This window comes from Anopheles merus, chromosome 2L (assembly GCF_017562075.2).
Source record: "Anopheles merus strain MAF chromosome 2L, AmerM5.1, whole genome shotgun sequence".
In the NCBI taxonomy this organism is placed as follows: domain Eukaryota; kingdom Metazoa; phylum Arthropoda; class Insecta; order Diptera; family Culicidae; genus Anopheles; species Anopheles merus.
Window position 1 is genome coordinate 43,386,649 of NC_054083.1, and position 11,711 is coordinate 43,398,359.

The 11,711-nt window shown below is 45.4% G+C and overlaps 1 protein-coding gene across 7 annotated transcripts in view; it reads right to left on the bottom strand.

The window, feature by feature from the left end:
• Positions 1-11,711, bottom strand: part of LOC121594675 (formin-binding protein 1-like) — a 68,425-nt gene that overhangs the window by 48,626 nt on the left and 8,088 nt on the right. The gene's annotated exons all lie outside the window — the stretch shown is intronic.

An 11,711-nucleotide genomic window follows, 5' to 3' on the forward strand; every position in this document is an offset into this window, starting at 1 on the left:
TTGCTCGCCAGTCAGCGGCAACAAAAGACGCCTAATTTTTATTATGTAAATCTATTCACAAAAAAACCAAGCCTCAGACACAGATTTGACGACGCTTTGGTGAAGCGACACGCGATACTTCGGAATGCCTCAAATATGATTTCAAGTATAACACGCGACCGCTTGCGTTCCTGTCCACATAACAATCGCGTTAATTAGTTCAATCAAACGAGAACCACCACGGGCGAAGTAGAAACCACCGTCTCCAAGTGGATCATAAGAATGTGTGTGTTTCCATTTAGACGATAGGGCCTAAATAACCTAAAACGTGCTACACACATGCTCTGTGTGTTGGATTTTCATGGAGAAAGTTTCAATTGTCCATTCAGACACGATAAACTGAACGTCAACTATTCCGCATTGTACCATATAAAGTTGTGACGGCCTTTAACGCTGCATGATTAGAGCAAAAGCGGCATTTGCATAAATGGTGATTATTTCAAATTGTTCCATCACCGGGACTGCAGGTTCTTGGGAGTTGGGGGTCCTCCAGCCAGGTCCTCCGTGGGTAAATCGGAAGGAAAAAGAAACACATTACCTCTCTAGCGTTTATTGGGTCGTGCCTCGGCCAGAGAGACAGTGACTGCAGCACTGGAAACAATGTACGCGCGGAGCGCTGACGAGATAATAATGATCTGCTTCTTTCTTATCTGATGAATCAAACGCTTCAAAACCCCGTTCGAGCGCCGTTCCTGCTGTTAGCGAGAGCGGGAACAATTAAGAAAGTTTTGCTTCAACATCAACCCCGAATGTAGAACCGTCGCTTCCAATCGGTCGTCGCATTCTACGTCTTCCCATGGAGAAAAAAACGCGAGCATGTGATCTTGATGATGCAAGCATCAGCAGCAACAACATCAACAAATCTCTTCCCAACACACCCCTTTCACACATAGTTGTCTTGCCGGCGTGCGCGCGCGCGCGTTATACACCGTTAGAGCAACAGTTAGGTTATTTTTACCTCTTCTCCAGCGCGGAGGAAAAGCCAAAATCCTCTGCATTCGGTCGCTCAATCGATTCAAGAACCCGGGTGGATGAAAACAAAACTCACCTGAGGGCCAAAACAAAGTCGACCAAAATCAAACAAACCAGCGGAGCCAAAATAGTTTGGCCGAAACGAGCTGCTTGCTTCAAAACACACAAGCAAAAAAGAAGGAAGAAACCCTTTACTGCAGATAGTTCGTTAAGTCTTTTTTGGCAGGTTTTTGTAATTGCTGGTAGGTAGATAAAGAGCCAGATGTATGGGCCGGTTTAATTAAAAAAAGGCGATCTTTCAAGTTGAACAAACGATTCCAATCAGAACAGAAGAGAGGCTGTGTTTTACAGGAGCAATCGAAAACAGATCAAGAAAACTTCCGTTAAAATTCCCATTCGCGCAAAACACCTCTTTTTCAAACTTCTGAACCATCTGTGCATGATTAGTGTGGAGGAAAAAGCTCTAAACCAAAAAAAAAATCAAAACACACAGCAGCTAATCAGTATTTCGGCGAGATGAGGAGAACAAGGGTTTTTGTTTTGTCTGATTTTTTCGGTCCAACGAATGTTGTGTAACTGATTTCTGGGAGGCAAACGTGTGCCTAATGCTAAAGACAGGCGTAGTTAATTTAAATACCACATTTACGGTACTGTTCCTAGCCAAAACGGTACTAATACTATGCATAGAAAACAAAGGAAAAACGTAACGTAAAGGCAGACGTTAAAAGCATTCCAGCAAAATGTTGGTCAATGGAAAACACAGTTGAGGCAAAAAAATTAAATAGCTGAAGAATAATATACGACTTGTTCTAAAGATCTTGCCGCTTGACGATGTATAACAACACTGAAGATTCATTTATGCCTTGAAGAAGTAGATTCTGTGTTAAAACCGTTTGCAAGTATCCTGCAGAGCATTTCAATACAGAAGAACCCCAAATTAAAGAGCATTACAAAATAGCCTAAAACCTCCTTTTCTCAATCGTGTAATAATTACGTTATGAATGAGTCAAAGAAACAACTGATTCGATCGAGAAATGCAGATAAGAAATCAAAAGAGAGACAGACGGAGCCAATCTTTTCGCCTGATTCATTTATCTCCAAATGCCCTAATCCACGATCAATGAACTCAGACATGCACAAACAACAACAAAAAACGCATTACAAACCAGCCCCGTTACATCACGATTGTACGACGGAGAAGAAACTTTCATCGAAATGAAGCATAACAAGAAACATAAATGTTAAAACCCCCCAAAAAAAAACCCCACCATCGTCAAACGTTTGACGGGTAGGTAATGCATATCGATCATCCCCATTGATTGACCCACTTAGTGTAACGGGCGTATTGCTGAGCGTTGCTCCAGAAATCCGGATCTACATCTACAAATCCACGGTGATGATGATGAGCAAAGAAAACATATTCTCCCGCTCGTTGTAGGTGAAAATGTATGGTTTTGGTCGTCTATAATTTCCCAATCTTATACGCAAAGCCCACCCGCCGGCGAAAAAAAACCTCGGGAGCAAGGTGAGCGCGCAAGGTGCTAACTGGTACACCGAAGACGAATTACGCAAAGCCATCCCCCCGTCATCTCGTGTATTAAACGTTGTGATAATATTTTTATTCCACACAGCCACAACCTCTAGTAGCAACAGCAGCAGCAGCAGCAGTTTGTTCGATTTATTAACGAGCATCATTGCGATGGGATGACGAGTACACGCGGCGACGCCACACCGTCCCCAAATGAAGTGGCGCTACTTTCGAAAGAAAATATCAATATTTTGACAACTGTTCCGCGCATGTTTTCAATCCCAGGCCGCACATGCAGGCAGTAATTTCGCATCCTTCCAATCCGTTGTAAACAAAACATTCCTGCTCGCAACGAGCAAAATCATCCCTCACAGGCTGGCATTGCCCAAGAGCGTCGAAAAGAAACGTCAAACAGGCGATTGAGGGGTTTGTCCATGACTTTGACTTGCAGCGGGCCAAACGCTGGCCCACGCGCAGCTCACTGGCCATGGGAGTGACCGACCACATGTGTGCGCTCGCTGCTCTCCGCACTGCACCGAAAGTCTGTCCCAAGCGGTTCACGGTTAAACATCAACATGTACACCACCACCACCAAAATAACTGCTACGGGAAGAGGAAATACCAAACTGGCAGAAACATCAACAAAAATGGTTTGGATTGGAGCGCTGCTTAAGCAATCAGTAGCACCACAAAAAAGGGGTTTGTTTAGGCAAGGCAAAAAGGGTGAACGAGGTCCATATTCTTGCTTCCAATCGGCAAGTCGTACACACGGTGCTCGTTCCTCGGTTTTGTTGATAATTATTGCCAGCCGCCTCTTTTTTTATTTTTCGCTTGCAGATGTGCAGTTTCCAAATGCGTTCAAGGTTTCCAATTGCACAAAAAGGATCGATTTTTCGCTTTTCATTCCCAATCGGTTCTTTTTTACATCGGCACACACACTAATTGGAGCCCACTTCCCGGAGAACCCTTTTCCGGATGTAAAGCGCTTGTAAAGCGAAGCGGTTCTAAAAGCCGAAAGCGAGCAAAAAGCAGCAACTCGAAGCCAAAGGGCTGCACCGAATAACTGTGTCGCGCCGGCGACAAACCCTCTTCCCCTTTCTATCTTGCGGGGAGACTGGACGTCTCGAGCCGGCGAGATAACGGGCCGACGGGTTGCCGAAAGGCAGTAGAGCACTGGGAGCAGAAACTGCATCGACCGCTGAGTCAAGCTGCAATCCCCAGGGCCGTCTCGTCTGCGCCGCGTCTATCGTTCTCTAGCGAAACTTTGCACCGCTGTGCAGCACTCTGTGGTGGCGGCGGCAGCAATGCAGCAACCGAAGCACACAAAGATATATATAAACACATACACACACACACCCGGATGTCTGGGCGGTCGGAAACGGAGATCGGGGGAGCAAAAAAAAAACGGAAGTACCGATGGCGCTGGCAGTTTTTGTTCGGCTAGAAGGAGGAAATTTAATTACGATAAAAGCACTGACGGCGGGGAAATGGAGTAGCAGAGAGTACAGGAGATATATAAGAAATAAGTAGATTTCATTTGGATTTCTAGCACTCTCTCTCTCTTCAGTGGCGCGATAAGGCCCGTGCCGGGGCTCATTTGATTGCCAAAGGGGTGATGCTGAAGAAGGCGCTGCAAGGGAGCAGCATTATTACGAAATCGTGACGCTCTCGACAAATGTCAGCGAGTGGAAGGAAATGAATTAAACGATACAGAAGTGATTATGGGCAGGAGGAGCATTATTATTATTTTTATGTAATTTTTATGACATTAGAGATAGCAATAAATAGCAGACATAAATAAAATTCGCGCAAAAATTTAATTCACTTTTCTGATTTGCCATGAGAGATGTAATAAAGGTAATATCAGAATATTTTGTTTTCCCATAAAATTAATAGTTCGTTATTTTTAATTTTTAAATTAGCTCCTTTTTTACTGTTTCTGTTACGAGACTAATTTAAATATTATCCATTTTTCACAGGGCTTCGTGTAAAACATGTAAACAAATATCAACTTTCTTGAATTGCACAACTAAAAACTGTCAAATTATACCTAATTTCCTGTCAAATCGACAAAAGTAAATATAAGAAACAATAGCGATAAAAATAAAACCATAAAATCGTCAACATCAGTACTACTTGCAACAATAGATCATTGTAATTAAATGCGAAATGACACCAAAGAAACAAAGAAAGAAAAACTACATTTAATAACGCTTCACCAAGAGCTGTCGATTTCTCCTGCCAACAATTAAAACGCTTCAATTTCAATTCCCAACGCGTTCGCGTTAGAAGACGAATGGCTGGCCGAGAGAGTAAAGGCGCGACACAATTGGACTCATTACAGCCCTGTGTACTAATTTTTACCCGCTACCTCGCTCTCCCTCTTTTACATCTACCAATAAAGCTTGGGCTCAAAACTGCAATGAGTAAAGTCCGGCCCGTATACGTGCTACAACCACCCACCCACCACTGCAAGCGCCGAAGCGCCGGCCTAATCGGACACCGCTTAATTTAAAACTGGTCGAATTTTCTTGCGCGACAACAAAAGGTAGTTTGCGCGCGCAAGAGCACGTGCGCTTGAGTATGAAAGAGAGCTTTCACCAGCGCGCGCGGGGGGGATTTCCAAAGTAACGCAGCGACCCACCGAAAAAAAAAACAGTACACTTCCGTGTCCCTTGCAACAAAAAATAAACCCATATCAAACACGGCGGTACAATTTCTCACGTAAATGAAATGAAACATAAATAAACATAATTATTTGGACAACAGAGAGAGAGAGGACACACCAACCACGTGAAAAATAGACGCCGGTCCGATAACGATGCTTTAACTGGCTGAATGAAAGTTTCGGGTGTCGTCGGCGCATTGCATCGCATCGCGTGAAAAACGTGTCGAAAATGGTTAATCACATTTGCAGCCAACGGGTGTGAAAATTCGGTATCGGCGGCATCCATAACAAATCGAGGGTGCAAGCGCAGCTGCTGGGTACGATTAAACTTTAAAGTTTTGTGAAATCGAAACCATTTCTTCACGAACTGGGCGCTTCGTGATGATATTTCAAACAGCGCCGTTAAACGTGCGCTAGATGAAACGGCTTGGAATTGGAATGGTCAACAATAGCTATAAATCATACCCCGGTCCGGTTGACAGTGGGACCGTGCCAGCAGCAAATGGCGATCCTTGGTGAAGAGACGTTGGAAAATTGCGAAAATTGCAAATCAATAACACATTACGCAGGTACATAGCGGCCTCCGGTCTGGCCTGCTGGGAGAGCTGGTTGGACCAAATGAAAGCAAACGGTAAGGGATAATCCATCAACTGTCATCTACAGACCCGCGGTCCCCAGAGGTTGTAGTAGTTTAACAATTACGATGTGGTGCTGGTATACTGGAAGCAATGGAACCCGTATTAGTGAACCCGATTGTAAGGGATTATACCCATAATAGGAATAAACGCCATTTAATACTCGGACTTATTCATTTTTTCACTTTAAAAAAAAAACCTTCCAATATACAATAAGAAAACACGTTCATTTTAATCTCCCTGTGTAACTACGCGCCAGCAGCAGGTTTCATTAAACTAAGTGTGTGTTTCGAAACCTCCTACCACACACACGCGTGATGCATAAAATCGGCAGCATTCAATTGATGGGCCCGACTAATTTGAGCCATGAAAATCACGTCCAAACGGTGCTACTTTCGCCCACCACCGTCGACGTGCTAGACACGCCGAAAGGCACCGACGACGATGATGACGACAAAATCGGATTATGTTGGCGGCATATTAAATGCCTATAATGCACACGGTTATCCATTTTTCGAGCCCGAGCGCTCTGCTCGCTTATTCCATCATCATCATCATCATCATCATCATCATCATCGTCGTCGTCGTCGTGACTGATGTGGGGGTGGTGAGCTCACACAGCTGGAGCGCATCATAAATCGATAAGGCTAGCAGCAGCGTGTATGCACCCGCGTTCGAACCCATTTTTGATAGACCCCAGGGGTACGGAGATGAAGTTTCCATGGAGAGAGAGAGACACACCAGAGATGATCAATAATATTTCGCTGTCGCAAGCAATTTGTCACATCAAAAAATTCGTCTGCCGACGGCGTCTAGAGTGTATTAATCGGTTTTGCGAGTGTCTCTGTTTGTTTTCTAGCTTGAAAGTTGCTTTGCTATTGATTTAAGTTATGATTTACAGACTGTAACAAATAGTGCAATGGAAAGCACAGACAGTACCGCACTGCAAGACACCAACCGAGGTCTGGTCTAGCAGTCTTCACACTCCCACAGCCGAAAGAAGCCCACCAATAGGTGTTATACAACCAGAGCGGGTCCTACATAACCGCGATTTTGTACGTGTGGGAGACAGCCCTGTATTGAAAGAAAGCTACAAGTAAGGATTATTGCCAACTTAAAAGGGTAAAGTGTCTCTGGCAGACGTTCGCAAAAAAAAGAAAACCCCAATGCAACACGTGAGAAACTGCAAACGCCGGTAGAAGTTAAGATGGGTTCGTCGCCAGCGTCGTGACACGAAGAAAACACACACTCTGTGTACACTCTCGCCCAGGGTATTGGTGAAGATGGCGTAACAAGAAACATTGACTAGCTCACACAGCAAACGTGCAGTTGACGTTGATCTCACCAAAGATCAGTTTTGAGGATCGAATCATCCGAGTCTGGAACTCTGGACCTGGAAAGCAGAGACGACACCGTGTCCCTTTCGACCGAGTTATGTTCGTCGAACGTTGTATGTGTTGGTAGTGAAAAGAGTTGTGTGTTTAGCTGTTTTTTGGATTTTCTATAATGTAAACATAAACGCATTTTATTCGGTTTCGGTTTGTACACATTGCCTCCAAAATAAAACGAATTGCCCCTCCCGATGGGTGTTGAAAAGGTATCATCCTTGGCCTTTTCAACCTGGCTTTTCATGGCTAAACCTAGCTTCCGAGCGAGCGAGAGAGAGAGAGGTCAACGGCCAGCAGACCACACGTTGGAAAGCGAATAGCTATTAATACTAGCAATTGTATCGGGGAGCTCTAAACCATGTGGATTCAATCTTTGAATTGCGCTTCTTCCAAACGATTGAAGAAGGAAGTGTAGCAACAGCAACAGCAGCAGCAGCAGCAGCAGCAACAGCAAAGGCCAAATTGAACTCGATCGATTGCCGATGCTTTGATGAACGTTGTTATGGCAACACACTCGCAGGAAAAGGGGTTTGGCGTCCACAAACAGCAGGGGCCTGTGGCCACCGTGCCTCGCTGCCCTTTCCAAACCGCATCCGTTTTCCGGGCATTTAAATTGGTGCACACGATGGATTGTATGCAGTTTGTTACCAAATAGTCTTACCCCCCGTTAGATGTTGCGGAGAGATGATTTGATCGGCCATCGATGTGTTTGTGTGTGGGTGTGTGTGCACATATACCAGGCAGGAGGTAATCCATCAAAAGGCTTTTTGCAGAAACGCTTACGAACGCACAATGCACAAGCGTCGTCTGTGGTGTGGTTTTTGGTCAAGTTGGCAGCAGGAAACATCAACAACATCAATACATACATAAGCATATCGGGCAAACGTGTACGGGAAATGGGGGAGCCTCAACACACTAACGAACCACCAGTGGCCACAACAACAAGCACGCATCTTCGCGTCCGTGTAAGTAGCAAACAGCCACTTTTCCAACGCAAGCAACCGACCGCTAACGAAAGATGCAGTGGAAATATAAGGGTAAACAGTACACGGTTGCGAAGGCGTTTTGGAAGAGGAAAAAACAATAACACACACACAAACAAAGCTAAACCAACGCCGTTTAAATCAACCGGCAAACGGTCGGTCGGCGGGGTTCCTTCCGACCGTTCGGGTTTGTGTAATCCGACCCCGATGATGCTTTGGTACCGTCGTGGAGGAGGACCACGAAGAAACTGAGCGAGGTTTTAATTTCCTTAGGGCCCTGTTGTTGTTGTAACTCTTCTGGAACGTTTGACGGCAGTTTAAGTGTATGATACCTTTTGACCTTAGAACTTGTGCGCTTAGAATCTGTCAAAACTCTACCCACACGAGAAACTCTTCAATGGATGAAACTAACCAGCGCAACTATGGAAAATCGGTTCTGCGTGAAACGAAAGTTGATATTAAGTAACATAAAGAGATACCAAGCTGAAGCCGGATGTCAAACATATTCCTTGGGAAGATTAATGATGTACATCAAATGAGAATAAAACCTTGAAGTTGAAGTGATGCGAGAATTCAGAATTTAGAGGTTTTTAAATAAGATATCTGAATATATTTCCAGATTTTATCCAGAGATTCTAGACGGGCTCCATACTGACACGCTTGATACACCTTTGACAGCTGCAGTCGAAACCTAACCTCACAAGAGCACGTGCAACACAACGTGTGTCTAACCGTTCCCCCAACAAAACATTCCACAAAGCGCCCTACAAAGTCTGCCCATCACCTCTCCTGCGCTACATCTATCGTCCAGAGAGGGAAACTCTCTGCAAACGAATAGGAGCAGCGGGGAGTTGAGGAGGGAGTTGCGACCCGCGAAAGCCGGACAACTTTCGAACCACATTTCGCAGTACATTAAACAACGAGCCGCAAATTGGCAAACTGCCGGCGAAGAAAGGTCCGGTGTGTCGATATCACCACCGGGCAGGGTTGTTTCCCTCCTGTTTCGGAAGGATACACCGTGACACCATCACGTCAGATTGGAGCAAAGGCAAGTAAAGCCAGGCGGACGAAGTAAAAGTCGCCAAGACGGATAACTCCACCCAGACCTGGCGATAGTTGAATTCGGGGCGGAATTTAAGAAGGAGTACAAAACATTCCACCCCCACGGCCCATCATCGCTTGACGGATACAGTTGGGCGTTGGGTAGAGCGGTGATTTGGGATGCATATTTTTCGAAAAAAGTGTCAATGAGGTCAAAAGATTCGCGAAGCCGGGTAAGATGACAGCAGAGAGCTCGAATGGCTTGTTGTTTGTGGACCAGGCAGTAAAGCCTCTGCCTTTGCCCAAAAATGGGTAAGCTTAGCGAATGGGGAGGTGAGGATTGGCATCTGAAGTCAGCGAAATGGAACAGTGCCTTCGGGAAATTGAAACACAGGCACCAATCCACCCACCACTGTACAGCGGGGCCGGAAAGTGACTTCATTACCGGACGTTGCTGCCGGGGGGCTGTTTGAATGTGCGCTGTACCAAACGTTGTTTGGGGATTTGTTGCTTGGCTTATTATGGGCCAATTCCAAGCGATAGAGAGCTCATATGTAGGTTCCAACATCATCAGAGACGATGATGGCGGAATAGAGCATTGCTTCAACATACTCCCATTTCTATGGTAAGCTTCTACTATATTGCTGGGATATCTAGAATACAAGCTGGGTGGTCTGCACAACCCAATGGTCCACCATTTACGGATGGCCATTTAGAGGCGATGCTGCCAACATTGACCACCAGACTGAGTGACTTCCCTCTACTACACCTCCACTGCCCACTGCTCCCAAGCATGGAAGGCTTAAGATTTGTGAGAGTCTCGCATTGTTTTAGCTCAACCTGCATGCATGATTTATCATACCCAGCCACCCACAGTGGCGCACAGGGGAAGGCAGCCAGATGCGACACGAAGAAAAGCTAACTTCTTTTTTTCCCAAGCGCACCGTGAAGCGAAAACAGTCGGCCGCATAAGGAAAGCCTCACACACTGCTGGCTGGGTTTCTGTTTCTGTTTGTCTGCGCGCTGTCGATTCGTCGTTTCCCCCTTTTTTTTGCCTACCTCTTGCTCATTTATGCCCGGACATTTCGCACTCGGCCGTGGTACGGTTGAACGATTTTCTTCACTTCGGACAGTGTGCTGTGCCCGACGGAGTGGTTGCCATTTCGGCCTTTGAGGCTCTCTAAAACTGACCTGGGTGGGTTCCTCTCTTGTTATGTTTGCTCATGATCACTTGCGCTTAACGCATTCGTTGTTTTGCTGGCTGGCTGGCAACTCTGCTGCCTTGAATTTTCTCCACCACCGTCCACCGTGCAACGAAGGCAGGAAGACGTTTGATGGTGTTCGATCACATCCATTGCACGTAGGGAGAATTATTTACGATCGAATGAACCACGCCTGAGTCCAAGGTCCCGCGCCACACTGTGGACGAGCCGACCGATAGGAGTGTGGAGGAAATGTTTGTGCAACTGGCGACAACAAAGAACTTTCAAAGACGTTCCCAATGTATGTTCAACACAAGCTTCGGGCCTAAAAGGATAGAAAACTTTCTCGAGTGTGCTCGTTGAGCTCACTTCGTCATTTCCTTTGCATGGTTGCAAACACTTGGAACGTTAGAACCTTAGAACCAAACCAAGAAATGGGTCGTGACATAATGAAAAGCAAAACTGATGACAACATGTCAGCTAGTGTTTATGCAAAATCGAGAACTTTTCAACCCTTGACAGCGTCTCTGGCAATTATTTATGCTGCACAAGTCTTGTAAACTGTGCACCAACACCAACACAGAAAGGCGACAAAAAAGTAGGCCGTGAAGGTTTGTCGCTTACATTCTAACAACTTTGTTGAAAAGGCTTGTCAGTGTCCTGAATGTACAACGTTCTTTTGTGCAATAATGTACTAGTTAGCAGGCCTCTTTCACCCCATTTCAAGTTAAGATAATGCATACGAGAAGCCTAAATAACGTCCAACACCAAATGGAATCGTCTAGAAGTTGTTTTACTACTGCTACCCAATTTCAGCAATAATATAAACCAAGAATTCCAACGACATCGAGCACTATCGAAATGAGGAATTCACCTGGAGGGTGGCCAATGACATAACTACGAAACACGCACTGGTGGAAAGTATTTGATATTTCACCTTGATTAGATGCTCGAAAGTAATCAATTTTCGCTACATCACCCTAACCAAGCATGTCACCGAAGACCGAAGAGGAATTCCACGCAATTCTATTATCAAGTTTTCCTGGAACTACTTGCGCTAACGATGGGAAGGTGTGTGTGTGTGTGTGTGTGTGTGTAAGGTATCATACACATACATCGTTCATCGTATTGAGAAGGTCAGCATATCGGGAGTGTTACTCCCGCACTCTGTGCAGAAAGGGAGACTGATTGGCTACATTTTTGCCAACACTTGGATACGCGGAACCTTCGGGGGGCGCGAACGCGAAAATACCTG